At 54.6% G+C, this 27,745-nt stretch overlaps 1 protein-coding gene across 3 annotated transcripts in view; it reads right to left on the bottom strand.

The window, feature by feature from the left end:
- The window catches only part of AGAP3 (ArfGAP with GTPase domain, ankyrin repeat and PH domain 3), a 56,689-nt gene extending 28,952 nt beyond the window's left edge, over positions 1-27,737 (bottom strand). For 2 of the 3 annotated variants that reach the window (XM_040260327.1, XM_040260328.1), the window contains exon 1: positions 27,516-27,707. The gene's annotated coding sequence lies outside the window, so the exon portion shown is untranslated. Of the gene's footprint in view, positions 1-27,515 lie in introns of all 3 variants that reach the window. The other variant, XM_040260326.1, reaches the window with a different exon arrangement.
- Positions 27,738-27,745: the final 8 nt, after the last annotated feature.

The following is a 27,745-nucleotide window of genomic DNA, read 5'->3' as shown; positions in this document are numbered from 1 at the left end:
CGCGCGCAGCGCACAGGGCGGCCTGCAGGGCGGAGGCGGCGCGGTCGGCCGGGGCGCCGTGCAGGTCCAGCGAGTCGCAGACGCTGAGGGCGCGGCGGCAGGCGGCGGGCCGCTCCCGGCTGCAGCTGGCCGCCGGCAGCCAGCCCCGCTCCATGCTCAGGGCCCGCGGGCGAGGGCCAGGCCCATGGCGAGGGGCGCGGGGCTGGGCCCGGGCCGGGGCCGCGGCCGGGGCGCACGGACCTCCGGCCTCTGGGCACCTGGTGTCGGCCGACTGAGTCCTTCAACGCCTCCACCTCGCAAGCCGGCAAGCCCAGACCTGGAGAGGCCGGGAGCCAGCCCAGCGCCGAGAGAGGCGGCAAGCCTGGCCTGGAACACCCGGGAACGGCGGCGGCGGGGGCCCCGAGCCCTCAGAAAACAGGAAATTCCAGCCCAGGGCTCCTCCTCAGTTGGGGCAGGTAGGAGAGGAGCTGTCATTAAGAGCAGGCCAAATAAATAACAGTCCTGGGCACAGCATGCGCTGGGCTCGGTTTTGGAGAGAAGCGGGCCATTCGCTCTTTTCTCCAGGGAAGAACCAGAAGATGATTTACCAGGGTGGGAGCTGGTAAAAGCCTAAATTATGAGTCAGGAGTTACACTGAGGGCTTCTTATCTGGAAAACATGGAGCCTGAACGAGGTGATGCTGTCTTGGCTCTTGGCTCAGTCTGAGGTTGGGAAACTTGCGAATCCGAGTTGCTGGTGGTTTCAGTCAGCTCTTCTGTTAATGACTGAGGCTATCTTCTTCCTTGAAGACTATAAAATCACCTGGACTAGGTAGGATAAGTGCTGTCCTGCCCAAGGGCGGCAGAAAATCAGAAGATAACCTTGGGACCTGAACCGGATCGTTCCAGATGAGTGACTCACTTCTGAGCCCCTCAAGTCTCCTGGCTCCTCCAGCTCTTTGACCCACCTCCTCCTGTCCAGAGGCTGTGCAGAGGTGAAGCTGCAGACTGCAGACCCCGTGGGAGGCTGACTCCAAGCACCTAAGCCCTTCGTGGGCTGTCCCAGGCACTCGTTAAATGCAGGGCTTCCTCCAGGACTTCCTCCAGGACTTCCTCCAGGACTTCCTCCAGGACGGGGCAGAGGGTAGGTCGTTGCTGTGCTGTGCTCTCCACTAACCATTTAAGTGTCAGTCCTCTCCGGGGTCCTGGAGATGGAGCAGTTTAGCATAATCCACAAGGACCACAAGCAGATGAGGACAAACCAGTTTAGGTAGTGGCAAGGTTGAGGGGGCTTGCGTTTCCCTCTGAAGACATAATACTCCCAGGTCTGCTCCAGCCCCAGTCCAACCCAACTCCCAACCTATCTGTCCCTCTCAGCTTTAGAATTCCACGGTCCAGGTCAGAAGCAAAGTAGAAGATAAAAGTGGCACATTCCAGAGGGGGCTGGGGTGGGGGAATGCCTGAGGAAGGCAGGGCCTCCATCCTGGGTGCTCCTGCGGAACCTCGAGCTGGAAACTTCCAAGTCCTGGGCTGGATCTCCGGGGCCCTGTGGGGTGATTCTGTATTTTCCTGGGACTGGTTATTAATGGTGATGAGGATGGCGCCTTCCTCTCTAGGGTAACATTTCCCCCACATAATAGTCGGTTCTGCAGAAGAGCCCTTCCCAGGATCCTTCAGGCGTGGAGACAAGAATGCAACCCAGGAATCCTGACTCACGTTCCCAAGTTTAAGCCTCACACACCGAACTTCCCTATCTTTGTTCATATCAGTCTGTCTGCCCTTTCTCACGCACACATACGGGATGACCCCTCCCCCACAGAATAAGGCGGCTCATTCCAAACCCTCTTCCCGAGCCAATGAAAATGCATGCACAGGACAGCAGCTATCAGAGGCAAAGGGGCACTAAAGGGGGACAGAGGACAAGGTGCCCAACAGGGGGGTGAGCTGCTTTAGAACCCAACTGGCTACCCTCAGGCGGAGAGAAGCAGGACGGAACAGGAGAGTAAAAGGCCCGCACTTACAGACATACACACACAGACACACAGACACATATACACAGGGACACACAGAGAGACACAGACACACGCACACACACACAGACACACACAGACACATATACACAGAGACACACACACACAAACGCAGAGACACATATACACAGAGACATAGACACACACACAGAGACACACACAGACACCAGACACACAGACACACACACACACAGGCTCCAGGAAGGCAGGCAGCCATGCCCAGGCCAGAAGGTGAAAGAACACCTTCCGTTTTCAGAGGGCACACCGGCTCTGGGCTCCCACTGCACCTGCAGAATTGGTCCAGGCAAAATGCTGAGCCTGGGGCCCCCCTGCTGGCTCAGTGGTAAAGACTCCGCCTGCCAACGCAGGAGACATGGGTTCCATCCCTAACCCGGGAAGATCCCACATGCCTTGGAGCAACTAAGCCCGTGTGCCACAGCTACTGAGCCTGTGCTCCAACTCCCGAAACGGGCGCACCCTAGAGCCTGTGCTCTGCAACGAGAGGCCCACACATCCCAGCCAGAGAAGAGCCCTGCTCCCCGCAAGTAGAGAAAAGCCGGCACAGCAATGAAGCCTCAGCAGAGCCATGAAGAACTAAACCTGGCACAGCTTCCTCTTCCTTGTCTGGCTGACTCCTTCCTACTTCTTCCCAGAAACCCTTCCTGACTTGGGGAGACTAGACAAGAGAAGGGCACCGGCCTGCACATAAACGGCTCAGACAAAGACCCCGGAAAGGAGATCGGGACAGGCGCACACCTCTCCTCCTCGTTGGCATCAGCCACCGCCACCGCCCCTGGTCATGGACAGGGTCTCTGTGTTCCATCTCACAAGACTCGACTCCAAAGAGAAGCAGCCAACAGCTCACTCAACACAACCCAAAGGAAAGTAGGGCAGTCCTGAAAAGCTCTAGGCTAGGGCCACACCAACCAAACGGAAACCCCATAAAGCTGGCTCTCGTGTCAGTTCTCTGGTGCTTAAGGTCATCAGAAATGCCAGGCTAAAGTTGTTGCACAGAGACCCCACGGAAGGTTCTGGGGGAACTGAAGACGCAATCTCTTTCATTCCTGGGCATGGTCCTGGGTGAGAACAGATAGGGGTCCCTGGAGGCTGAGCCATGAGCAGCCCAGAGCAAAGGCAGGTCAGAAGGAGAAGAGCTAACTCAGCTGGGTGCGCTGGACTGGGTACTGGGACTGAGAGAAGAGGGCACCTGCGGGTGTGGCTGTGGCCTGGGGGCAGCGGAGACAACTAAACCGAGGATGTCTCGGGAGAAATCGAAAGCCCCCTGCAAAGGCATGCTGTGCAGAGGGGCAGTGCCATGGTGGGAGGAAGGGTGGCCTCGGCCCAGGAATCCCATGGAAACTTGTACCTAGTCCCTCTCAAATATCTGCCGGATGATCCACTGATAAGCGTGGAGGCGCGCCCATCTGAGGCCACTGAGCCAAGGAGCCTGGGGAGGTCCTTCTCGGGGCCCAGCAAGGGTGAGCTTCCTGCTGACAGCCGGCTGGGGTCTTCTTGACCACAAGGTGGCAGCAAAACATCTTCCTGCAGCCCAGGGGGCTGCCAGCTGTGCTGCCTGGGAAGGAGTGGGGACCCTGGCAGTGGCCAGCCATGCGGGTCCATCAAGCCCCTTGACCGCTGAGCCGAGGGAGGCGAACAGGGCCACACGGGTGGCGCGTGGTGATTCTCTGAATGAATTAATGAGTCAATGAAGGAATGAAGAACATTTCGTCTTAGCTGCTAAGCATAAACTGCATACCCTGGGTTTTGCTCCCCTTGTGGGGAGGATGGCAGGCTGACGAAAGTGGTCCCTGGCTGGGACAGTCTGTTGAGATAAATCGCACTCGAGATCAGATCCAAAGTGGAGATGGACAGGGGTGTGATGGCAAGACACGTACTCCAGAACCAAGAAAACATGGGTGCAAATTCAGCCTCTGGCAGCTACTGGCTCTGCGTCTGTCTAGTTCCCTGAACGTCAGTGGGTCTCGGGGTTTTTAGTCTGTAAATCGGGGATAATCCCCCTTCCAGCTGAAGTTGCTATGCAGTGATGTGTTTGTGGAGGGTCTGGAGCCTAGTTGGCACGCAGCAGGGGACCAATATAGCTGGACACCTCAGCAATTCCCCATTAGCTCGGGCCTGTGGATTGAACTGATGCCCCAAGCCCCAGGCCGCGCTTGTACACACAGGCGCCCTCTTCTCTCCAGTCCCGGGAGCCAGTTCCCCATCAGCTCAGGCCTGTGGATTATCGGTCCCTCCATCTCTTCCCCAAGAGACCACAGAGGCCGACCTCAGAGATCCTGAGGCTCTTCTGGATCATGTCTTTCTCTGAAAATCCGATGAAAGCTGTCGTGGACTGAACTGGGTTCCCCCTAGATCTGTATTTTGAAGTGCTAGCCCCTGGTACTTGACAGTGTGACCTTATTTGGAAATAGGGTGGTTGCAAAAGGGATTAGCTGAGATGAGGTCCCCCTGGATTCAGGTGGGCCCCACTCCCTATGACTGGTGTCCTGATAAAAAGGGGAAATTTGGACACAGAGAGTTATGCACAGAGGGAGTATAATGTGAAGAGACATGAGGAGAAGATGGCCATCTACAAGCCAAGGATCCTCCTTAGCACTTCAACTGTTAGTCACTCAGTCATGTGTTGAACTCTTTGCAACCCCCATGGACTGTAGCCCCACCAGGCTCCTCTTGTCCATGGGATTCTCCAGGCAAGAATACTGGAGTGGGTAGCCACTCCCTTCTCCAGGAGATCTTCCCAACCCAGAGATCGAACCTGGGTCTCCTGCGTGGCAGGCAGATTCTTTACCGAGAACTTTAAGAGGGATGTAAAAAACCTACAGGCGCTATAGATTCCAGGGGCCCAGCACAGAGAAAGGAGCCCCTTCCCAGACCCCCCTGGGGAATTCTGCTCCAGCTGCTAAGTCCCGGAGTCAGAGAGCTCCCCAAGGACTGTGTCCCCTCTCCCATGGAAAGCTGGGAGGATCAAAGACCGCCTGGAAACAGGCTTTCTGGCAGCAAGCCAGCTACTCGATAGCAATTTCTTCATTTTTCTTCCTGTCCACCAAGTCTGAGCAAGGCTCAGTCCCCTCTGTACGGCCCCTACCGGCCTCCTAGTTCAGTTCAGCCGCTCAGGTGTGTCCGACTCTTTGCGACCCCATGGACTGCAGCACGCCAGGCCTCCCTGTCCATCACCAACTCCCAGAGCTTACTCAAACTCATGTCCATCAAGTCGGTGATGCCATCCAACCATCTCATCTGCTGTTGTCCCCTTCTCCGCTGTTGTCCCCTTCTCCTCCTGCCTTCAGTCTTCCCCAGCATCAGGGTCTTTTCCAAGGAGTCAGTTCTTCGCATCAGGTGGCCAAAGTATTGGAGCTTCAGCTTCAGCATTAGTCCTTCCAATGAATATTCAGGATTGACTTCCGTTAGAGTGGAGTGGCTGGATCTCCTTGCTGTCCAGGGGACTCTCAGGAGCCTTCTCCAACATCACAGTTCAAAAGCATCAATTCTTCGGTGCCCAGCTTTCTTTATAGTCCGACTCTCACATCCATACATGACTCCTGGAAAAACCGGCCTCCTAACCTCACCCTAAAACCCCGAGGGAGGCCAGACAGACAAGACATAGCTCCCTGCTGAGAAGCATCACGACTGAGGACCATGTGTTCCGCCGAGAAAATTCTGCTGCCTTTCAACAGCCTTCCCCCAAAGAGGACAGGAACACCGTGTGCATCCCCAAATCCCTCAGAATCCTCCGACGACCCTGAAGGTGGGGTGAGCCTCACTGCGGTGGGTTGAGGGGACTCTGGCCTCAGAAGGTCAAACTGCATGCCCTGTTGAGGCACTCAGCCTTTTCATCCCAGTTTAGACACGTGTCCTGCATTTTATCTGTCTTTAAAGGTTGTTCTCTTCCTTCAGAACTGAACAACGGTCCAGCCGAATCCCATGAGCTAAAAATCTGCCTCTTCCAGTCCAACAGGTTTCAAAAATGCATTCAGTCTGTAGCTCTTCAGTCCTTTATCAGCAGCATCAACACGTTCATAAGTCTGCTTTCAACTTTTTTAAATAGAAGTAAAATATTTTAATAAAGGGGAGACGCAATACAGTATTCAAATACTTGTACCGTTTTTGCTGCAAGACAGAGGAGTACTCCTCGACCTGGGAACTCCAGTACAGATGTATAAGTTCAGGGTCTCAAGGAAAGGGGGGCTGAGGATCAGCGCACACTATTAAGAATAAAGACTCGGCTAGTTTGAGAGTCTAATGGACCAAAGTTGAAAAGCATCTGAATTCTGGGTGAGGGAGGGAAGGAATGGGAATTTGGGATTAGCGGATGCAAACTATCATATGTAGAGAATGGATAAACAGCGAGGGAATAGCATGGGGAATTATATTCAAGGCGTGCGTGCTCAGGGGCTCAGACATGTCCAACTCCTTGCAACCCCATGGACTACAGCCTGCCAGGCTCCTCTGTCCATGGGGATTCTCCAGGCAAGAATATCGGAGTGGGTAGCCATTTCCTCCTCCAGAGGAAGATCAATATCAATGTAATATCCTGTACTAAACCATAATGTAAAAAAATATGAAAAAGATTATATGTGTGTAACTGAATTACCTTGCTGTTCACCAGAAATGCAACATCGTAAATCAACTATGTCAATAAAATAAAGCTGTAAATAAATAAAAGCATCTGAATTCCCATTACAGAGGATACAAAAGTAGGGCCTACACTGCAACACCCTGTCCCCACCACCCTGCAAGGGTTCCACTGTCCAGCCCCAAGGAGCCGGTTCAAATGCACACTTTCTGCATAGCACCAGCAAGCGCTCCCAGTCCCACCAGCCCACTTCTATCACAGAGCGACTGGGAGTGGCAATCAGAGCCTTGGCACCTGGCAGTTGGTTTTCAGGCTTTCTTCTTCTTCTTCTTTTTTTTTAAAGTAAAAGGGTTTTATTTGCAGAGGAGCGGGACTCTAGTGGAATAAGCCAAACCCTATGTCTGACTCCTCTGGCTCCTCCTTCTAGTCTTTCTGCAGATCCTGGGGCAGTGGAGACAGACACGGTCCCCGGCCAGCAGGTGCTCTGGCCAGCTTGCCGACACCCTGGGCCGTGATGTCTGGGACGTTCTTTCTTTTCAGCTCACGGATGACCTTGTGGAGCTGGTCGTTGTCCACCGAGGTGCCTGTACTGCCCAGGATCTTCTCGCATCCTTGGAGCCGGGGTGGGGGAGGCATCGCACCTGAGGGCGCCAGGCATGTAGGCGGTGACGAGGCACATCTCCACGCAGCTGAGAGGCCTGGCCTGTGCATGCTCAGTGGCATCAGAGACCTGGCTTCCCTCTTAATTCTACCCCGTCTATCTTCAGCTGGCAACTCCCTGCCCTGCCAGGCAATCAGCTACGAGGCCTGGGTCCCTGGGCCACAGCATCACCATGAAACAGCGCGAGGAAACCATGGTGACCGCATGGGGCTCACAGGAGGCCACCTCCAAGGGAGCTTTAGAGACTGCCTGGCCGAGTGCACCCTCCCCATGCGGCCATCGGCTGAGAGATGAGAAGGGCGCAGGGGTCAAGGTCACAGGCAGACCCGCCCTGCTTCGTGAACTCACACCACAGGCAGAGCCCACCAGGAGCCGCCGATGGACCCCCTCCCTCTCCTCGGTTTGCCATTAGCCACAGCCGGATGACACGCAGGGCAGAGGGGGAGGGGTCCCTGCAAACCATCTTCTCAAACGTCCATCCTGAGCCTGGAGACCCCAGGAGGGCAGGTCCCTTCCACCTCTCCTCTGGGCACCCTCACCTGCGCTCCCCTGCATGCCTGCCTCAACCGGCCTACCACTTCTCTGAAGCCTGGGGCCTCGGATCTCAGCCACCAGCTGCTGCTGCTAAGTCGCTTCAGTCGTGTCTGACTCTGTGTGACCCCATAGACGGCAGCCCACCAGGCTCCGCCGCCCTGGGACCCCACCCCAAACACGCCGACCCTATCCCGCCCCCAGCAGATTGGCCGGGCAGCGGTGGGGGAGGGGAGAGCCCACTGGCCATGGAGTCTGCCTTTGTGGAGCTGCAGTCAAGCTGCAGGGGGCGCTGTGCTAGGTCCTGAGAGATGCCATTTGCAACCAGGATTTAAAGGACAGAGGAGATCGACAGTTTCATGGCATAAAAATAAAGTCCTAAATGAAAAAAAATTGTTTAAAAAAAACAAACCCTAAGAGAAGATACAGCTAAAGAGAAATCAACCCCTGGATAAAAATGTGACTATGCTGTGCTTAGTCGCTCAGTGGTGTTGGACTCTGGGATCCCGTGAACTGTAGCATCCCCGCACCCACCCCGCCCTTGCTCCTCTGCCCATGGGATTCTCCAGGCAAGAACACTGGAGTTGGTTGCCATTTCCTTCTCCAGGGGATCTTTCCATCCCAGGGACTGAACTCACATCTCTTGTGTCTCCTGCACTGGCAGATGAATTCTCTACCATTGAGCCATGTGGGAAACCCCCGAAGGGGAAATTAACACCTGGATAAAAAATGTGACTATGCTAATGGGTTAACATCACACCAACATGCAAAGCATACAGACGTCACTTAAAAAAAAAAAAAACAAACATAAAATCTTAACAAAGTAAAGCAAGTACAAATGGGCAATTTACATGGAAATTGCTCACTCTCAGTTAGGACTTAAAGAAATAGAAATTAAAAATGAAGTTCCACTTCTCACCTACCAAACCCTTAACAGGACTTTTGTGTCCATGAGGCCCATGCTGGCAAGTGTGTGAGCCCCCTTCCCCAGAAGCTCAGCCCTCTGCCCCTCACACTGAAAGCCACAGGGGCTCCAACAGAGACCCTCTGATGTGGACACAAAGATTGAGGCCGAAAGAAGTCCAGCACTTCTGAAACAGTGATATGAACCAGAGTGTCCACCAACACGGAAGTGAGGGCTTCAGCGACTGTGTCTGCAGACGGTGGGACATCGCACAACCATTTAAAATAGCATCTGGGGACTTCCCTGGCGGTCCAGTGGTTTAGACTCAGTGCTTGGGGTTCGGGTTTGATCCCTAGTCAGGGAACTAATTAATACCCCACGTGCCAGGTGGCATGGCCAGAAAATAAATAAATTAATAATTAAATAAAATAATGTCTGCGGAGACTTTTACTTATCAAAGCAGCAACCCTTATGATCTTTTTTTTTTTTTAAGTAAGATACAAAATTGTATGTAACACAGAAAGTGAAGAGAAAGTGAAAGTTGCTCAGTCGTGTCCGACTCTTTGCGACCCCATGGACTATACAGTCCATGGAATTCTCCAGGCCAGAATACTGGAGCAGGTAGCCTTTCCCTTCTCCAGGGGATCTTCCCAACCCAGGGATCAAACCCAGGTCTCCCGCATTGCAGGCGGATTCTTTACCAGCTGAGTCACCAGGGAACATGGACCTGTCTTAAAACACAGAGGGAAAAATGAACATGTCAAAATGATGACAGAAGCCGACTCTGGCAGTTAGGCCCTGCAGTGATTTTTTTTTTTCTGTTTCTATTTGTCTGTGAAATGTGTGTTTCACCCTGTTTCCTAAAATGCCTGTAGAGAATACACTACTTTTGTACAAAGAAAATGAAACAGAGGAAATGGAAGACTGTTCCAGCTGGGGATGAGGGCTGGGTGAGGGATGAGGGCTGGGTGAGGGATGAGGGTTGGGTGAGGGAAGAAATAGCTGCTGAGTGAGAAAGACAGGGGGTGAGGGGGTTGTTGTTGCACTCTCCTGGCTGAACCCTCGGCCCCGAAGGCCCCAAGTCCCCCACCTGCAGCCGCTCTGGGTCACTGCACAGCCTGAGCAGGGCTCCCAAGAGCTTTCCAACCCAGGTCTGTGGGACCTGAAAGAAGAAAGAGGGCTGGGGCTAGTCAAATAAATGTGCACTCTGCCAACCTTTTTAGAATTTTATTTGGGGGTATAAAAGCACATTCCTGGGGCTTCCCTGGTGGTCCAGTAGTTGAGAATCCGCCTTCCAATGCAGGGGACACGGGTTCGATCCCTGGTCTGGGAAGATCCCACATGCTACAGAGCAATAAGCCTCAACTACTGAGCCTGCGCTCTAGAGCCCGTGCTCTGCAACGAGAGAAGTCACAGCAACCTGGAGCCCACACACCACTAGAGAAAGCCCATGCAGCAATGAAGACACCGTGCAAAGAAATAAAGGAAGAAAAAAAATTTAAATATCATCCGTTTTAAAAAAGCACATTCACAACATGCTCAGAAACCTGCCCTTGGTCCTCTGCCCCCTTCTCTTTCTTTCATGTGGAAGCTTCCAGAATGAGTGTCCCCTCCCCCTACCAGAACCCCAAGGCTAGGACCTGGACTTAGCACTTCACCACAACACCCGGCCTGGGCAGCTGGAGCAGCTGCTCATGGAATGGGCTGGCAACCATCCCCAGCCCATGGGCATGAGCCTCACTCACGCTTAAAGCCTACTGAGGACCTTCAGGTTGCTTCCTTTTTTTTAAATGTCTACAAGCAAAGCTGTAACCAACACCTGTGTACCTATGTATGTTCTTTCATAGGTTACATGCCCCAAAGTAGAAGAGTTGAGTTCAAAGAAAACTATGAATTTTTCATGTCCATGGATAATGCCTGATGACTCTTCCAAACAGGAGGCAGCAATCCACCCCCCACCCCACCACCGACCAGTCCCCCACCAGCAACGCACTGCCACTCTCACCAGCATCAGAAGTCATCAGCTCAGCTTCCACTTCTAAAGGGGGAACCCAGTACCTTGCTCTTCAGATCTGCGTTCCCCTGCTTACTTTGAGGCTAAGTGCCTTTTCATGGTCACCAACAATTTACATTTCCTCTTCTCATTGTCTACCTGGTTCTATTCTTTGTCTAATTGTCTTTGGGGTTTTAAAATTCTTTTCTTAATTTAGAGGAGGAAATTCCCTGCAGGTCTGGTGGTCAGGACCCTGTGCTTTCACTGCCTAGGGCCCAGGTTCAATCCCTGGCTGGGAAGTAAGATCCCTCAAGCCACCAGTGCAACCAAAAAAAAAAAAAAATTAGAGGAATTCTTTGTGTAACAAGCATCTTAACCATTTATCTGGCATATGTTCATGGCAAGCGAATTCTCTTACTGTAGTCTACAAAAATGTAATTAAATCTGTTAATTTTGTAATTGATTATAACATCTGAACGACAACAAATATCCACAAGACAAGAGCGATACTAAAAACAGCCAAGGGCATTTACTGACAGAAGAATACCAGCTAAGACTTGCAGAAGGCAAGTCCAGATGAGAAAAATCACCACGTGGCAACTCTAACAGGACAGATTCAGGTCACTGATGCGCTGAAAACCACTGAGTGAGAGCTGTTGGGAGCAGTTTATTTCCCAGGGGCAGAAGTCTCACCCCACAGACTGTGAATTACAAAGGGGGAAGCAAGGGGCCTTCAGGATGAGGAGATCTGGTAATTATCTCTTTAGCATCACCAAGAACAGAACCTGACATGCCACAACAGGAGGTATTCCTGTCAAAAAGGTTTAACCTAGATCTCACCAAAGCCCACCCCCGCCCCCACCCACCTCACTTCAGGTCATGGGCAGCAAGCGGGGATAAAAGAACAAGTTAAAAAACACCAACTGGCCCCAGCATTTGAATCAGGGCATGGCCTTCTATGAGAAAACCTGCCCCAGACTCTTCAAGAGTCTGCATGATGGACAGGTAAGAATGGCCACCACTAAAATGTCTATAATAATAAACGCTGGAGAGGGTGTGGAGAAAAGGAAACCCCCCCGACAACGGCTGGTGGGAATGCACACTGGTGCGTGCGGCCACTACAGAAAACAGCATGGAGGTTCCTCAAAAAGCCAAAAATAAGGCTTGCCATAAGGTCCAGCGATCCCACTCGTGGGAAACTGGGTCAAAACTGTGATTCTGGCGGATGCCTGCACCCCTGTGCGCACAGCAGCACTATCAACACTAGCCTGGTCAGTGCAGGTGGGGGGGCGGGCTCCAGGAGCCCGTGACGGACAGGGAGGCCTGGCGCGCTGCGGCCCACGGGGTTGCAAAGCGCCGGACACGACTGAGCGGCTAAACTGAACTGAGACATGGAAACAACCTGAATGCCCACTGAAAGGTGAATGGACAAAGATGCGGTGCACATTATGGGACACTCGGCAGCCACAAAAAAGAATGCAGTAACACCGCTGGCAGCAACACGGATGGACCCAGAGACTGTCATGCTAGAGCAAAGTCACGTCAAACACACAAGTATCGTATGACATCATGTATACGTGGAATCTAAACTATGACACAAAACATATCTCTGAAACAGAAACAGAGAGAACGGGCTCAGGACTGCCAAGGGGGTGGGGGCTGGGGAGGGAGGCTTGGGAGTCTGGGACTCAGTAAACTCAAACTATTACGCAATCAGTACGATGTTTCGTGCTTCCCTCGTGGCTCAGCTGGTAAAGAATCTGCCTGCGATGCAGAAGACCTGGGTTCAATCCCTGGGTTGGGAAGATCCCCTGGAGGAGGGAACAGCAACCCACTCCAGTATCCTGGCCTGGAGAATTCCATGGACTGTATAGTCCATGGGGTTGCAAAGAGTTGGACACGACTGAGCGACTTTCACTAAACACTACATATACGTTTACTATATACATACGAACAAGTTCCGTTCCAAGAGCGCCTTCGTAAGCACAACAAATCTAGCCTAGTGAGTGAGTCAAAGTCACTCAGTCGTGTCTGACTCTTTGTGACCCCATAAACTAGTTCAGAAAACGAAGATCATGGCATCCGGTCCCATCACTTAATGGGAAATAGATGGGGAAACACTGGAAACAGTGTCAGACTTTATTTTTGGGGGGCTCCAAAATCACTGCAGATGGTGACTGCAGCCATGAAATTAAAAGACACTTACTCCTTGGAAGAAAAGTCATGACCAACCTAGATAGCATATTCAAAAGCAGAGACATTACTTTGCCAACAAAGGTTGGTCTAGTCAAGGCTATGGTTTTTCCAGTGGTCGTGTATGGATGTGAGAGTTGGACTGTGAAGAAGGCTGAGTGCTGAAGAATTGATGCTTTTGAACTGTGGTGTTGGAGAAGACTCTTGAGTGTCCCTTGGACTGCAAGGAGATCCAACCAGTCCATTCTGAAGGAGATCAGCCCTGGGATTTCTTTGGAAGGAACGATGCTAAAGCTGAAACTCCAGTACTTTGGGCACCTCATGCGAAGAGTTGACTCATTGGAAAAGACTCTGATGCTGGGAGGGATTGGGGGCAGGAGGAGAAGGGGACGACAGAGGATGAGATGGCTAGATGGCATCACTGACTCGATGGACGTGAGTCTGAGTGAACTCCGGGAGTTGGTGATGGACAGGGAGGCCTGGCGTGCTGTGATTCATGGGGTCGCAAAGAGTCGGACACGACTGAGCGACTGAACTGAACTGATCTGAGGACATTGGGTTATGGATGAGCTATCCAGTGATGGTTGAAAGTCCTCACTCATCTTGTTAGGTATGACCCTGCTGTGAAGTCATGTAGAAAGACTGTCTGTTCATAGGAAATGCCCGCTAGAGTGCTTGGGGGACAAGCTCCATTGTGTCCACAACTACTGACCATTACCTCCACCAAAAAAAAAAACGTGTGAGAGAGACAGAGGGAAAGCAAACAGGTAGATGTTAACCATGAATCATTCAAGGTAGCTATTTTCCAAAATAAAAGGCTCAGGGGGGGGAAAAAAATCAGTCCGTCTTTCCGTCTATGAGTTCCGGGTTTCCTGTCTGGCTTAAGAGGATCCTCTCATCCCAGGATGAGACAATAGTCTTTTGATTTCCTCCTGTATTTTTCAGAGCTTTTATCTTTTCCACGGTGCAGCAGCGCGTGACGGCTCAGAGCCCAGCATTTGAGACCGGATGTCCTAGGTCCAGATCCTGCCTTTGTCACGTCTGCGGGCCTTGGGTCCCTCATCTGCAAGGTGGGGGCGCCAACACCCCAAGGCAGTCTCAGGAATCACAAGCAGGCACGGAGGGGTACATGTAGTGGAAACAGATCTGATGTGCCACCCCTTACTTCAGAACCTGCTGCTCCCCAGTGCCAGAGCAAAAGCTGTCATTCTTACGACGTCTGCCATACAAACAAAGTGCTGGAGTGTGGGGTGGCACTTGTGAATAGTTTAAAAACACACGACGCCAGCGATTTTCCTAATACGATCACGACTCTGGTAAAACAGTGTCTCCCAGCACCTCTCACGGCAGCCAGGCACGCCGCGGGCTCCCCCTCCCACCCGCCTCCCCTGGCACGTGGCGCACTCTCTGAGAAATATGATTTATCTTTGGTACCTAACCATTCCTGCTCAGAAGCAGAGGGACCCCCACACACAGCCCACTCCTGGCTGAGCTGCTCTGGGGCCTGTAGCCCACTTGCTACAGAAATCAACTGTACCCTTGATCAAGTTTAGGGGGCACCATGGAAGGGCTCAGATTGTAAAGAATCCACCTACAATGCGGGAGACCTGGGTTTGATCCCTGGGTTGGGAAGATCCCCTGGAGAAGGGAAAGGCTACCCACTCCTGTATTCTGGCCTGGAGAATTCCATGGACTATAGGGGTCGCAAAGAATCAGACACGACTGAGTGACTTTCACTCACTGGAAGGGCTTCCCCAGCCCAGACGGTAAAGAATCTGCCAGCCATGCAGGAGATCTGGGTTGGATCCCCGGGTCGGGAAGACCCCCTGGAGAAGGGAATGGCAGCCCACTCCAGTCTTCTTGCCTGAGCAACTCACAACTTTCACTTTTTCACCAGAAGGAAAGGTAGTGACAGTGCCCAAGGCACCTGGTTCAGAATTCGGAAGGGCCTCCCCCTCCTGCCCCTCCCCGACCCCACCACCACACACACAGCTCCCGACCTGGACCACCCAGCCCCCTCATCCTCCAGGACGCGTTTTCCCTTGCAGACAGAGGAAGGACTCTCTCCTGGTCTCCCGGGCACCCTGCCCCCTCACCGGGTCGCTGTTAAGCTGTTTGGACCTGGGTCAGGGTCTCCGTATTGATGTCACCGGTGCCCTGGGCCTGGACTCAACCAGATTGCCCCCCTACCCACCCACACAGGGCCTGTCCGCCCACCGCACCCACCCGAGACCCGGATGCTGGCTGGTGTCCCTCCCTTGGTCTCAGGCCCGCTGGTGGCGGGCGAGGGTCACAAAGTGGGGTAGAATGTGACCACCTTCCTGTCCCCACCGCCCCCCAGGGTCACGTGGAAGGACGGCTGCACCCACACATCTGTGGGGTGTTTAAGAGCTGCGTTGGCTGATGTGCTGGAAAGCAAGACACCGAGCTCTCCATGACCTGGCAGCTCTGACCGAGCTCTGAGCCCTGGAGGAGGAAGGAGAGGACAGAGAACTCCACACGCCGCTGCCACCCTCCGGGGGTCAGCTGGGGGCCATGCCGGTGCAGGCCGGGCTGGAGCCGGGCGCAGAGCACACAGCCCAGACTCGGCCGCCGGGAAGACAGGCCTGGGAGAGAGAAGCTGAGCCCTGCTACAGATGGCCTCCTCCCAGCCCAGCTCCACCTCAGGCCCCTGACAACCCCTCTCCCCATCCTTGGCTGCTCCGGGCCACTACAGGTGGTACCGGGCTCCCCGAGAGACCCCCAGGCCCCACAGGGCTCCTGGGCTCTGAACTGAGCAGGGAGGGCCCTGGTCACCGGTCACCACCAGGCTGGGGGCCCGAGGCCCGCCTGCCACTGGCTCAGCATCCAGAAGGGAGACATCAAGTTGGGTGGATACCAGCTCGGGGCCAGCAGGGGCGAGACACGCATGGCTCCAGGTCCACAAGGGACCAGGCCAGGGGAGTCTTGGGGGGTCGGGGGGGACAGACCAGGGCCTTGCACCAGAAAGGAGAGTGATGGAGCTGGAAACAGGCGGGTTTACAGCCCAGCTCTTCCCACGGGGAAAGGGTAGTAAGTGTCCCCATAGCCCACTGAGCAGAGTGCAGCCCCAGGGCCACAGCCAGCAGGCGACGGGGACTGGGGAGGGAGGTGAGGTGCCTGTAGGCACCAGCTCAGGATGGCATGTCCCTTCTGAATGACAGGCTGGGAGCAGAGAGCTCTGCAGGCTGGCTGGAGGGGGACTCAGGAAGGCTTATCCAAGGGCCTCCTGAAGGCAGAAGGCTGCCCAGCCAGGCCCATCGGCATGTTCCCTGCTGGCTCCCTGGACAAAGGTTAACAAGGAGTTGGTGCAAAGGAGGTGGTGTTTATTGCTGCAATACAGCGGGATGCTCCTTCCTGGGCGGTTCCACTAGCATCTCATCTCCAAGCTTGATGGGGAGGAGAGACGGAGGAGAAGGGGGAGGGGAGGAGAGGGGGAGGGGAGGGGGAGAGGGAGGAGGTATGCTCCCTAATCTCAGGGCCCGGAAGTGGCCTGAGAGATTCAACAACCAGGGCTGCAGGCTGAGAGGGGCCTGACTGCTCCACGTGTTTTTCTGAGTGTAAGTGTCTGTTTACGAACTCTCCGCTGTTCTATATACACGTTACTCAGCACAAAGACAGAACACAGACCAAGAAGGAAAACGAAGCCTTACAAAAACAGCTCCTGCCTGAGATGCCAGGATGGGGTGAGGGGTACACTGCGGCTTTGCTGGTGACTCGTCCCGGTACCACTGCTGGGGGTCACAGCTGAGGGGGCCACGGCTGGCAGGATCACCCAGCCCGCCCTTGCTCCGTGAGCTGGAAGGAGGCCCCCACCACGACTAGAAAAGAGCTGGGGGCCTCACCCACCCCGCTGTTCCCCAGTGACCTTGAATCCTGCGTCGGAACCATCTCTGGCCTGCACCACCGGCTACATAATCAGCACCCTATTCCCTAAGCAGATTCCCTGGTGGCTCAGACGGTAAGGAATCTGCCTAAAATTCGGGAGACCTGGGTTCAACTCCCAGGTCAAGAAGATCCTCTGGAAAAGGAAACAGCAACCCACTCCAGTATTCTTGCCTGGAAAATCCCAGGGATGGAGGAGCCTGGCAGGCTATGGTCCATGAGGACACAGAGTCAGACACGACTGAGCGACTTCACTCTCCCCTAAAGGCCTGCACCTCCCAGTGTAGCACTTTATTCCATCCAGCCCGAGGCGGATATGTAGAGGTCAGCCAGTCCCTGACTGTGCCATTCGCCCGAGCTCTGCATACTGACAGGTTTGTGCGGTGGCATGTCCACTTCTGGTCGAGCCCACTACCGCTGGCCCAGCGGCAGATGGGAGAGTCCCTCCCCGCCCCTTTTCTCCCCTCACTGGGGTTCAGGATTGGGTTCAGGATTATCTGGCCGTGATGCGGAGGGGGCGGGCGGGGACGTTAAGTAGGGCAGAGCAGCAGCCACGTGGGACTAAACCACCAGACCCAAGTGACGTGAGCCATGCTGGGGCTCGTGGGCAAAGCCATCCGCAACCAAGACGCTGACTCAGAGGAGGCTGGACGCGCTCTCTCCCCAGACACCCACCCTCTCCTCCAGCTTCTTGCCAAAGAGCGGGGCCTGGGCTCGCTCCCCACCTTCCACCTTAAGCAGAACTCTGTGAATTTTGGTTCCGAAATCTGAGAATTCCCTCGATGGGAACACGTTTCGTGCCCCAGCCCCCGCAACGCTAGTTACACTTTCAGGTTTTAAGAAAATCTGCGCTGACAAAAAGCCACTGCTAATTCAGTAACACTTCTAAATGGATGTATATGCCCCCCATCGCTGTGGCCTGAGCAGGTGCTTGGCAAAGGAGTGCTTGCTGAATGACTGAATGAAAACGGCAGGACATACGTAAGGTCACATTACTTAAAAAAATTTTTTTTGAATGTAATACTTTAGGAAGATGAATCCAAAAGGATATACTTCTATGTTCAATTTTTCCAATGAAGAGGTATTCTTTCATTATCTGACAGGATAAAATTAGAGCCATTCTTCCAATACCAGAGCCACTGGCGGCTTCTGGGCCTCTGAAATGTGGCCAGTCTAAATGGAGAGGCGCTGAGGGTGTAAAACAGGGGAGCTTGAAGACTTTGTTGAAAAAAGAATGTGAGATGGCTCATTACACATTTTTATATTAATTGTACATTGAAATGATAATATTTCAGATACAATGGGTTAAATAAAACACAGCATTAAAGTTGATTTCCTTTTTCCTTTTGTTTTAAACTTTTTATTTTGTATCGGGGTACAGCCGATGAACAATGTTGTGACAGTTTCAGGTGAGCAGCGAAGGGACCCAGCCACACGTACACGTGTATCCATTCTTGCCTATCTTTTTACTTTCTCATTATGGCTACCTGAAAATGTGAATTTACACGTGTCAATTCGCATATGTAATTGTTGCTGAATTAGAGGAAATACACTAATCGACAGTCAAACAGTCAGAGGAAAGCAACGCTGGGTGCCTGCGTGACACACTCCTTGTGACCAGCTGCGGTCCAGGGTCTGCGTCTATCAGCTGGAACCTCAGACAAGATGGGACCAAGCACCCCTGCCCAGCGTCTACCAGGCTGGACCAACCTACCCCAACTCCGCCCCCCAGGTTCACCCACTTGCCCACTTGGGTTCAGGGAGGGTGACTGCTGAGCCACAGCGGCAGGTGATGACCTACCTCACCAAGTCATTGCCCCAGCCCTGCAGAGGCTGGAGCCGCTGTGAACACAGCCGGGGCTGGTCTAAAAACTTCACACGCGTTAACACACTCAACCTCACAGCAATGAGATGGGTGCTTGTTAACCTCATTTTAGCCACAAGGAAGCCTAGGCACAGAAAGATTATGGAATTCACCGAAGGTCACACAGCTACTAAGTGTTAGGGATCCAAATCTAGGCAGCAGGCTCCATTCTACCGCACCATCCGATGTAAAATGGTCTAGAAGAGTCTGGAAACAATAACCAAGATAAGTGGGGGCTTCAGAGGGGACTGAAAGCCACCAAATCTTCATAGCATTTCTCACCAAAGGGTCTTCGTTTAGGGCCTGTTTAACCAAAAGAGTCCAAGCGTGTTGACCCCTCCCTGGAAGAGGCCACGTGCAGAGGAGGGGCTGGGCCCCCCACCAGGAGCAGAGCAGGAGCCCCCAGAGTGCCCAGGCTCCCACCCCGCCACACACACAGACACAGACACGGACAGAGAGGCCGTGGCTGGGCTCGAATCCCACTCTACCAGCTTGGGCTCCAGGTTCGCAAGCCATCAAAACATCAAATTAAAAGGCAAAAGAGAAATTGCTGTGGGCGGGCGCGCCAACAGTGGCAAGGAGGGGCGCTGACAAACAAGAAAGAGAAAGAAAATACACACTATAAACAGGCACGAAAATAGCAAAGGCACGTCCCTCTGGAACCACGTGGTGTGAGCTCACTCATCTTGGTGCCCAGGGCCCCAGGAGGGTCAGAGGGCCGCCAAAGAGACCCAGACCGCAGCTCACCTCCAGCAATGTATGCCTGCTCTGAATTCAGAGATTAAAACTGTCCCACACGTATTAAAAGCAGAGACATCATTTTGCCAACAAAGGTCTGTTTAGTCAAAGCTCTGGTTTTTCCAGTAGTCATGTATGGATGTGAGAGTTGAACCATAAAGAAGGTTAAGCACCAAATAATTGATGCTTTTGAACTGTGGTGCTGGAGAAGATTCTTGAGAGTCCCTTGGACTGCAAGGTCAAACCAGCCAATCCTAAAGAAGATCAACCCTGACTATTCATTGGAAGGACTGATGCTGAAGCTCCAATACTTTGGCCATCTGATGCAAAGAGCAACTCACTGGAAAAGACCCTGATGCTGGGAGAGATTGAAGGCACAGAAGGAGGCAACAGAGGATGAGATGGCTGGATGGCATCACCGACTCAATGGAGATGGGTTTGAGCAAGCTCTGGAAGATAGTGAAGGACAGGGAAACCTGGCGTGCTATAGTCCACGAATTTGCAAAGAGTCAAACACGACTGAGCAACTAAACGACAACACCTGTTAAGCAAAAGAGTAACAAACCACGGGGAAGACGAATAAAGGATATGAATGAAATTCAACAAAATACAGTGATCAAAAAACCATTGTTGAATCTTAACTCTCACTAGTAATCAAATACACACAAAATCCTTTCATCCTTTCCCTTCTCCTTTCACAGGGATGGGGTACGGGCAGGGAACAGGGAGTCTCTGCCCCAGAAAACAGGAAGGGTTTGCCTGTGGGGGTACTGTGGCACGTGTGGCTGAAGTCCCCAGAAGGTCGTGCGAGCCCAACGGCTCTACCATTTTCTTCCTTCTGGGAATCTGAATAAACAGATCTAGGTATGTAAAGATCTCAGTGTGCAAATATCTAGGCACCAGCAAACTTGGCTTGATTGCACAGCCCTGCCCTGGGCACCACGCAGCCTCTCAGATCACCACGAGCCCGCACCGGGCACTTGCTCTGTGCCAGGCAGTGTGCGTCATACACAGTGCACAGGTAGGCAAGCTCGGAACCTCACACTGAATGGAATCTGTCCTCCATGGAGCAGGAATCCAAGACCCAGATGGCCCACAGGCTAGGACCACGATCAGGAGGACAGGCCAGGGTGCGGAGGGAGGTTTGGGGGCCTGAATTCTCAGAGCCAGTCAGCTGCAGAATAGGAAGGAGACCCCAGGTCTCTGGATTCCCCAACGGGGAGCTGCCAGACGGGTGCTTGAATACAGAGGCCTTTCATGAATCTGCGGCTCTGGTTTTGGTTTCCCTTCTCCCCGGTGGAGTATTTTCCAGAGTCCCACTTCTGCTATGAAACGGCAATAATATCATTGATCGTGGAGTAATTAGATATAGTAGATAGATACGGGAGAGGAGGCAGATCGGAGATACCCATCAGACAGACAGCAGGTGCCCCAGGGAAGGGTGGGGTGTTTCTACTTCCTATCACGCTGGAATGTGTTCTAACAAGCAGGCGTTATTTTCCCCGTTTAAACATATATTTACATTTTTTAGATGTTCAAATATTTTGGAGTGTTTCCTGACTGAGCATCTTTTCTACCACGCGCAGTATCCATGCTGCTCCTAGAAGGGAGAGCCCCCCTCCAAAAGGCATCATTCAGCCGGGCATACAAGACATCCAGAAGAAAACTACGGCAGGAGAAAAGAGCTCTGAATCGCCCTTAAGTTGTACTCGAAAAGCTTCCAAAAGTGAAACTCCAGGTCAAAAGCTTGCCTGAGAAGTACCCAGCACGGCTGACTATACGTCAGCCTGGCCCAGCAGAGCTCAATTAGTCCATCCATGTGAGGGGAAAAGCCCTAGGCCTGGAACTGGAAAACCAGGCAGAGTCCCTGTGCGGTCTTGGGGATGTGACTTGGACTGTACCTGTAGGCTACCAGGCTCCTCCATCCATGGGATTCATCAGACAAGAATACTGGAGAGGGTTGCCATTTCTTTCTCCAGGGGATCTTCCGGACGCAGGGATCGAACCTGGGGTCTCCCACATTGCAGGCAGACACTTTACACTCTGAGCCATCAGGGACACCTTCTAGGTCCTAGGCGATCTCATTTGCAAAATGGGGATGATATGTGCATACCCAAGAAGAGTGCAAGGGACGGCAGAGGCCTCATGACAATCTCCAGCAGGCAGGCGAGGAATGTTCACTGGTGGGACACCGCATAGCCCAAGGTCCACACCTCAAAGCAGGTGATTCGGGTCACCTCTCCTTCCCACTTCCATAACCCCAGAGCTTAGCTCCCTGAGCCAAACCAGCTGTCCCGCGCCCTTAGCCTGCGTGGTGGAAGCCGGCTAAACGACAGGAAGAATGCAATTGGTTCAACAAAACCCCTATTCTGTTTAATCGAGTTACCTGCAGAGAATGGGGGCAAGCCAAAGGGTCCTGGGTAGGTGTCCAGGCGATGCTGAACAGGCCCCTAGGTTCACAGGGCCCCGGGTCGGCCCCCCTCAGCCTCAGCTCCCCCAGGCTAGGGTCTCCTTCCTCCCTCCATTCCTGAGGTTCTGAGATCAGAGGCCTGCTGACAGCGGCATGGAAGGGCTCACGGCCAAACGCACGGCATGGACACTAAGAGCTCATTCATCCAATTCTCCCGCCTGGTTTCCCTGTGGCCCTGTGCCCTCTGCTCCAGCTGGCACCAAACGGAGAGTTCATTCTCAAATGCGAGTGAGAAGGGAAAGAGTTAATCGCTCAGTCGTGCTCGACTCTTTTTGCGGCCCCCTGGACTGTAGCCCACCAGGCTCCTCTGTCCATGGGGCTTCTCCAGGCAAGAATACTGGAGTGGGTGGACATTTCCCTCTCCAGGGCATCTTCCCAACCCAGGGATTGAACCCAGGTCTCCAGCATTGCAGGCAGATTCTTTACCATCGGAGGCACCAGGGAAGCCCCAACCTGCTTTCAGATAACACCTGCCTGCTTCAACCAGACAGCTCCTGCTTCAACCCTCCAGTGACTGCCCATCTCCTGCAGGCTCAAGTGCCGCCTTGAGTGGATTCCTGGAACAAGGTGAGCTGTAAATGAATTCATACAGGATAAAACGTTCAAAACTCCTGCACCAGGGTCCTCCCCCCGTGGACTCAGTGCTCAGGCACGCAGACCAGCCTGAGGCTCCTTGAGCCCCATCCCTTGCTACCTTTGCACACCTGCTCCCCCTGCACGGAGCACCTCCAAGACCCCGTGCCTGGCACACACATTCAATTAAAGAAGTAAATGGTACGGACTTCCCTGGCAGTCCAGTGGTTAAGACTCCAGCTTCCACTGCAGGGGGCGCAGGTTCGATCCCTGGTGAAGGAACCAAGGTCTCACATGTTTGGTGCAGCCAAAAACAAATAAATGCATAAATAAATGGTAGAAGCAAGCTACAGTACATGCCAGCCATGGGCGTGTTTAGGAACATGGACTGTCTTCCAAATCTGGCAGAGAGCTGGAACGCAGTGAAGGAGGACTAAATGGTTGGGGGTTGGGGGGCATCTCCAGGCTTCCCCCACCGAGTTCCTGCAGGCTTGGGGTCTTGACAAGCCTTTCCCAGCCTCTCATCTTCGCCCTGCTTTTCTTAAAACTTGGGCTTTACTCTTGCCACTCCCAGGCCTCGCTCTAGGACCTGCTAAGGGCTGATCCATTCACCTTCAGTGTCCAGAGTGCTGGCTCTGCCCCGCCCTCCCCTCCTGCTCTCCCCAGTGCTAGATGCAACTGGGCCACATCGCAGGAGCTAATACACGTATCTGGAACAAATGCAGCTTTCCCTGGCCCCTGGCACCCACACCAATATCCTCTTTTTGAGAATTCCTAGAGCTCTTTTGTGCAAAGTCCTCAATAACCGGTCCCCCATGAAGCATGCATTCCCCAAAGCAGCTAATTACCACAATGGCCCCCGGGATGTTACACACCCTGGGCCCCCATCCCAAACCCACCAAATGAGATCTCTTGGAGGCAGCAAGCCCCGCGGGCTCATGTTATCAGCAGGTTGGGGAATGCCTATCCCCAGGAGCAGAAGGGAATCAGCTCAGGACAGAGCTTTTCTGTCTCCAGAATGGACCCAATGCTTCTCTCCACATCACAGGGCTCTTGCTGGGATCTGGTCACAGGAGAGGAAACAAGGGACAGAATCTACAGCTCTGGGGAGACCTGCAGCTGCAGAGGCTCTGACCACCCTGCCCACAGTTCCGGGCCACCTTCTCCCCTTAGCCTGGATTTGAACCAGGAACACCGCACCTCTTTCTATCTGAGTCCCTTTAGAATGTTACCAAGCCCGGAGCCCATGGAGGTAGGCAGACAATGCCTCAGTGAGTAACAGGACAGACATGTGCTGCCCCAACCAAGGAATTTCACTGCTTAAAAGCCCCTGGAGGAAGGCAGGCCTGGACCCAGCAGAGGCCAGGCTCCTCACTCTCTCCCTCTTCATGGTGGCCTCGCAGCTTGAGGACTAGGGCAATCCTGGGGGCCACTCCCCAAGCCAGGTCTCCAGCAGGACCACACTCCTGGGTCCTGGCTCACCAGCTAAAGGCTTCACTTTCCTTAAGTTTTATTTTACAATAGGGGTTTCCCTAGGTGGCTCTGATGATAAAGAATCTGCCTCCAAGGAAGGAGACCCAGGCTCCATCCCTGGGTCAGGAAGATCCCCTGGAGAAGGGAATGGCTACCCACTCCAGTATTCTGGCCTGGAGAATCCCATGGGCAGAGGAGCCTGGCAAGGCAACAGTCCATGGGGTCGCCAAGGGTCGGACATGACTGAGTGATGAGCCCTTTTTTGCACACTGTAGACAAGTTACATTGATAAAACATGCTTTTAAACTAAAATAAGTTAAAACATCTCAAAAAAAAAAAAAAACAACTTGCAGGAACACCAAGGGCCATAGGAACAAGTTAACCAGTTGACGAAAAGCTGCCCAGGACCATGGTCTGATTCCTGGCTGTGTGTCACCCCGGGGCAGACCTCTCTGAGCTCAGGGCTACTCAGGGACAAGCCTGCCTTTCCAGGCCACCCGCGGGGACCCCAAGGGCGGCCTTTCCCAACAGCTTATCCCAGCTCCCAGCTCACATGGCCCAGCACACCTGGGTCCCACGTGCCCAGGTTGTCCCCATCTGGACCTGGATCCTCTGAGGCCCTCTTTCTAGGACACGGGGCACACCATCAGGTCCCCTACTCCTCCAAGCCTCGGTGCCCCCACCAGGGCGGCGAGGGTGGCTCAGAGGCTCCGCAGGCGGTGAGCCGTCTCCCCCTCCATCCTGGCTCTTGATGATACCCTCATACATTCCGTAAGGCCTAACAGTGGACAGGTTCTCTCTTTCCTTGCCCTTGGAGGGAAAAGGAACTCCCTCCCTCCAGATCCTGTCCTGAAACACAGGAAAGCTCAGAGTTCCTCTGCTTCTTCCTGCTCTGGCCACAGGGTTCAGAGGGGCTGAGAGAGGGCAGGAGGACAGGGTGCCACTGAGCCTTCTCAGTCCCAAAGGGACCCCTGACCACACCTCGCCGGTCACCTCCAGGGTTAGGATGAACACCCTTCACCAAAGCACCACCGAGTGAGGCTTACTCCACACGAGGGAAATGTCATCCCTTGCCACTAAGAGGCTCATGTCTAGTAAACATAGGATCGGCCTCCCTGGTGATGGATGTATTTATGTAACAGCCTCTCGACCCAGGTCTGCGGGGGCCCTGGCAGGGGGTTGAGGGGGGAGCTTGGTCAGGCTCCTAGGGTGAGCAGGGAAACGCCCCGCCTGCGAAGCTGCCCCCCACCCTGCCCTCCGCTGGGGAGGCGGGGATGCTGTTTGCAGGACAGCGGCAATATGGTTTGGCAGATGGCGAAAGGAAGGATATAGGGCAGAAATCGGAGAAGGAGTTTTCTGGGCTTTTTTTTTTCTTTTTGATGCCTGCCTACAGTGGAAAAGCTAGGGCGACAGAAGTGGGAAAGCAGGGGTGAGGTGGAGAATCAAGATGGGTTCCAGGAGAGAGGTTGGCCAAAAACAAAGGGGGGGTTATGGGGGGGGACGGAGGAAAGAGGGAGGTGGCCTTGGCAAGAAAAAGCGGGGAAATAGAGACCAGGAGAGCTGAGAGCGGATGTGTGAGGAGCAGCTGGGCCTGGTGACAATGAGACACCAGGTCCCAGAATCCGAGATGGTGACACGGAGCTTCCAGGCGTGGCAGACGGAATGCAGGGTACTTCCAAACCGCAGTGGGGAAGTTGGTCACGGGGGTAGGCTCTAGAGGGGGAAATTCTATCTGTCATATTGGATTCAGGACGAGGGTGAACACACAAGCATGGCCCAAGAATGCTGGCTTGCACATCACAGAAGATGCTTGGCCAGAGACCTCCTGAGCTGGGGAGGGGGTGTGGGCGATTGCTCTTAAGGAATCGGAAGTTAGAGGTGGCGTCCAGCCGAGACTCCTGCCTCTCCCTGCTCAGCCTGCCTTCCTCCACACCCACCACCCCATGGCTGTCCCACCAAGCCTCTTCCCCTCCAAAAGGGCCTGTGGGGGGCAGGGGTGGGTGAGGGAGGCATCTGGGCACTGATGGAACTTACTTCCTCTGGGGGAAATCGGGAAGCCACAGGGAATGGCGGCTCTCCCCGCCCCACCTCTTCAGACTGAGGAGGAAAAATTGGTCATCTCCTCTCTTTTGGGGGCCCCTGGCTCACACAGATGTCACCTCCTGGTCCCCAGCCACACCGATGATTCAGGCCATTTACTCAGATCCAAGCTAATGAGGTTTTTTTTTTTCTGTCACCTAATTAGTTCACAGTGAACTCAGCCTGGAGAGGGATGAGCAAGGGCTGGGCAAGGGACAGGAAGAAGTCAGAGGGGATCATGTCGAGAACAGAGCGGGACTCCAGCTCTAAACGAGGTCCCCTACCCCCCCAAAAAAGCCAACGACTCCTTCCTCAGCCGTGGGGACCCCTAAAAGCAGACAGGGGTTGTTCAGGGGAAGGACACCCCACCCCAAGAGTCTCACACAAAGACGCCAGTGGGGCCCTCCTGTGAGACCCCAGTAGTGGACAGGCCCCTTCCCATCAACTCCAGGTCCTCAGCAAAAGGCCCTGCCCTTTCCCGGCATTTCTGAACCAACCACCTGCTGGGGGGCGACCGCATTCAAAGGGGAAGGAGCAGGAGGAGGAAGCAGATGGCCCAGGCCCAGGTCCATCTGCCCCACGGGCGCTCAAAGGTCACCATGCCGCTGAAGTGGGGGGTGCTGCCGATGCAGCGTGTCCCCACCACACCAGGGGTCCTGGCACATCTGCCAGCAGTGTGCCCCCACTTTCTCTGCCCCTCAGCTGCCAAGTGCAGGCCTGAGAGCCTAGAGAAAGGAGCGCTGGGTAACTAAGTGGCCCACGGTTCCAGTTTCCGACGCCTGGCACCCGAGTCCCTGGAGGTCGGTCAGCGCCCAGGAGCCCCCCGCTCGCCTCTGGAGCCGCTCCCTGGAGAGCAGCGGCGAGCGTCCGGCGCGCGCTGGACCCAGCGAAGGCGACACTGGCCCGGCCGAGGCCTCTCACGCGGCCCCCGGTGACCCAGCCCCGCGCCAGGCCTGCCCCAGTCCCGGCCGCCGCGGCGTGCGGGGTCTGCGTAGGCAGAGAGGGCCTCGGGGAGCGCCACCCTCCGGGGCCCGCGGGCGCCGGGCCCGGGAACGCTGCCATCCACTAACGGCAGGCTCCGATTCACCGCTGCGAGGCGGGCAGGGCCGGGGCGGCAGCTGAGACGCCTCTCCGGCAGCGGCCCCACCTCCTGGCCCGCCAAGGCTCTCCGCCGCGCCCACCCTCCTGGGCCATGCCCGACCAGACCGGGACCCAGGGCCCCGGAACCTCCGCGGCTCCAAGCGCACCCGTCCCCGCAGCGACGCCAGCCTCACAGCCTGGAGCACGCAGATCAGAAAACGTGTCCCCCGGCACGGGACCTGCCCCCCAGCCCCAAAGTGTCGCCAGACGAGAAATGGCGAAGCCTGGCCGCCGGCTCTGCAGCGCCAGAGATCGGCAAACCGCGTGGCCCCGACCTCAGGCGCGCGAGGACCCCCAGACCGGGAAAGCGTGGCCAGAACAGGCCCGCGAAGCCACCGGCCGGGGCCGGAGAAGCCACCGCGCCCCGTCTCCCGCAGCCCCCGGCTCCGCTCACCCTCGATGGAGATGACGTGCTCCCGGATCTGATTCTGCAGCGCCAGGTCCTCGATGCGCTCGATCAGGTCGTAGATGGCGTAGATATTGGGATGCACGGACTCGAAGCGCTGGATCTCGGCCCGGATGGCCGCCGAGTTGGAGAGCGCGAACTGCTGGGGGGGCCCGCCGGCCAGCTGCTGCGAGGGGCCGCCGCCGCCCCCGGCCCCCGGCCCTGCGCCGCCGAACTGC

The sequence above is a fragment of the Oryx dammah genome, unplaced genomic scaffold (assembly GCF_014754425.2).
Source record: "Oryx dammah isolate SB20612 unplaced genomic scaffold, SCBI_Odam_1.1 HiC_scaffold_18, whole genome shotgun sequence".
NCBI classification, from domain to species: domain Eukaryota; kingdom Metazoa; phylum Chordata; class Mammalia; order Artiodactyla; family Bovidae; genus Oryx; species Oryx dammah.
This window is presented reverse-complemented; position numbering and strand designations above follow the sequence as displayed.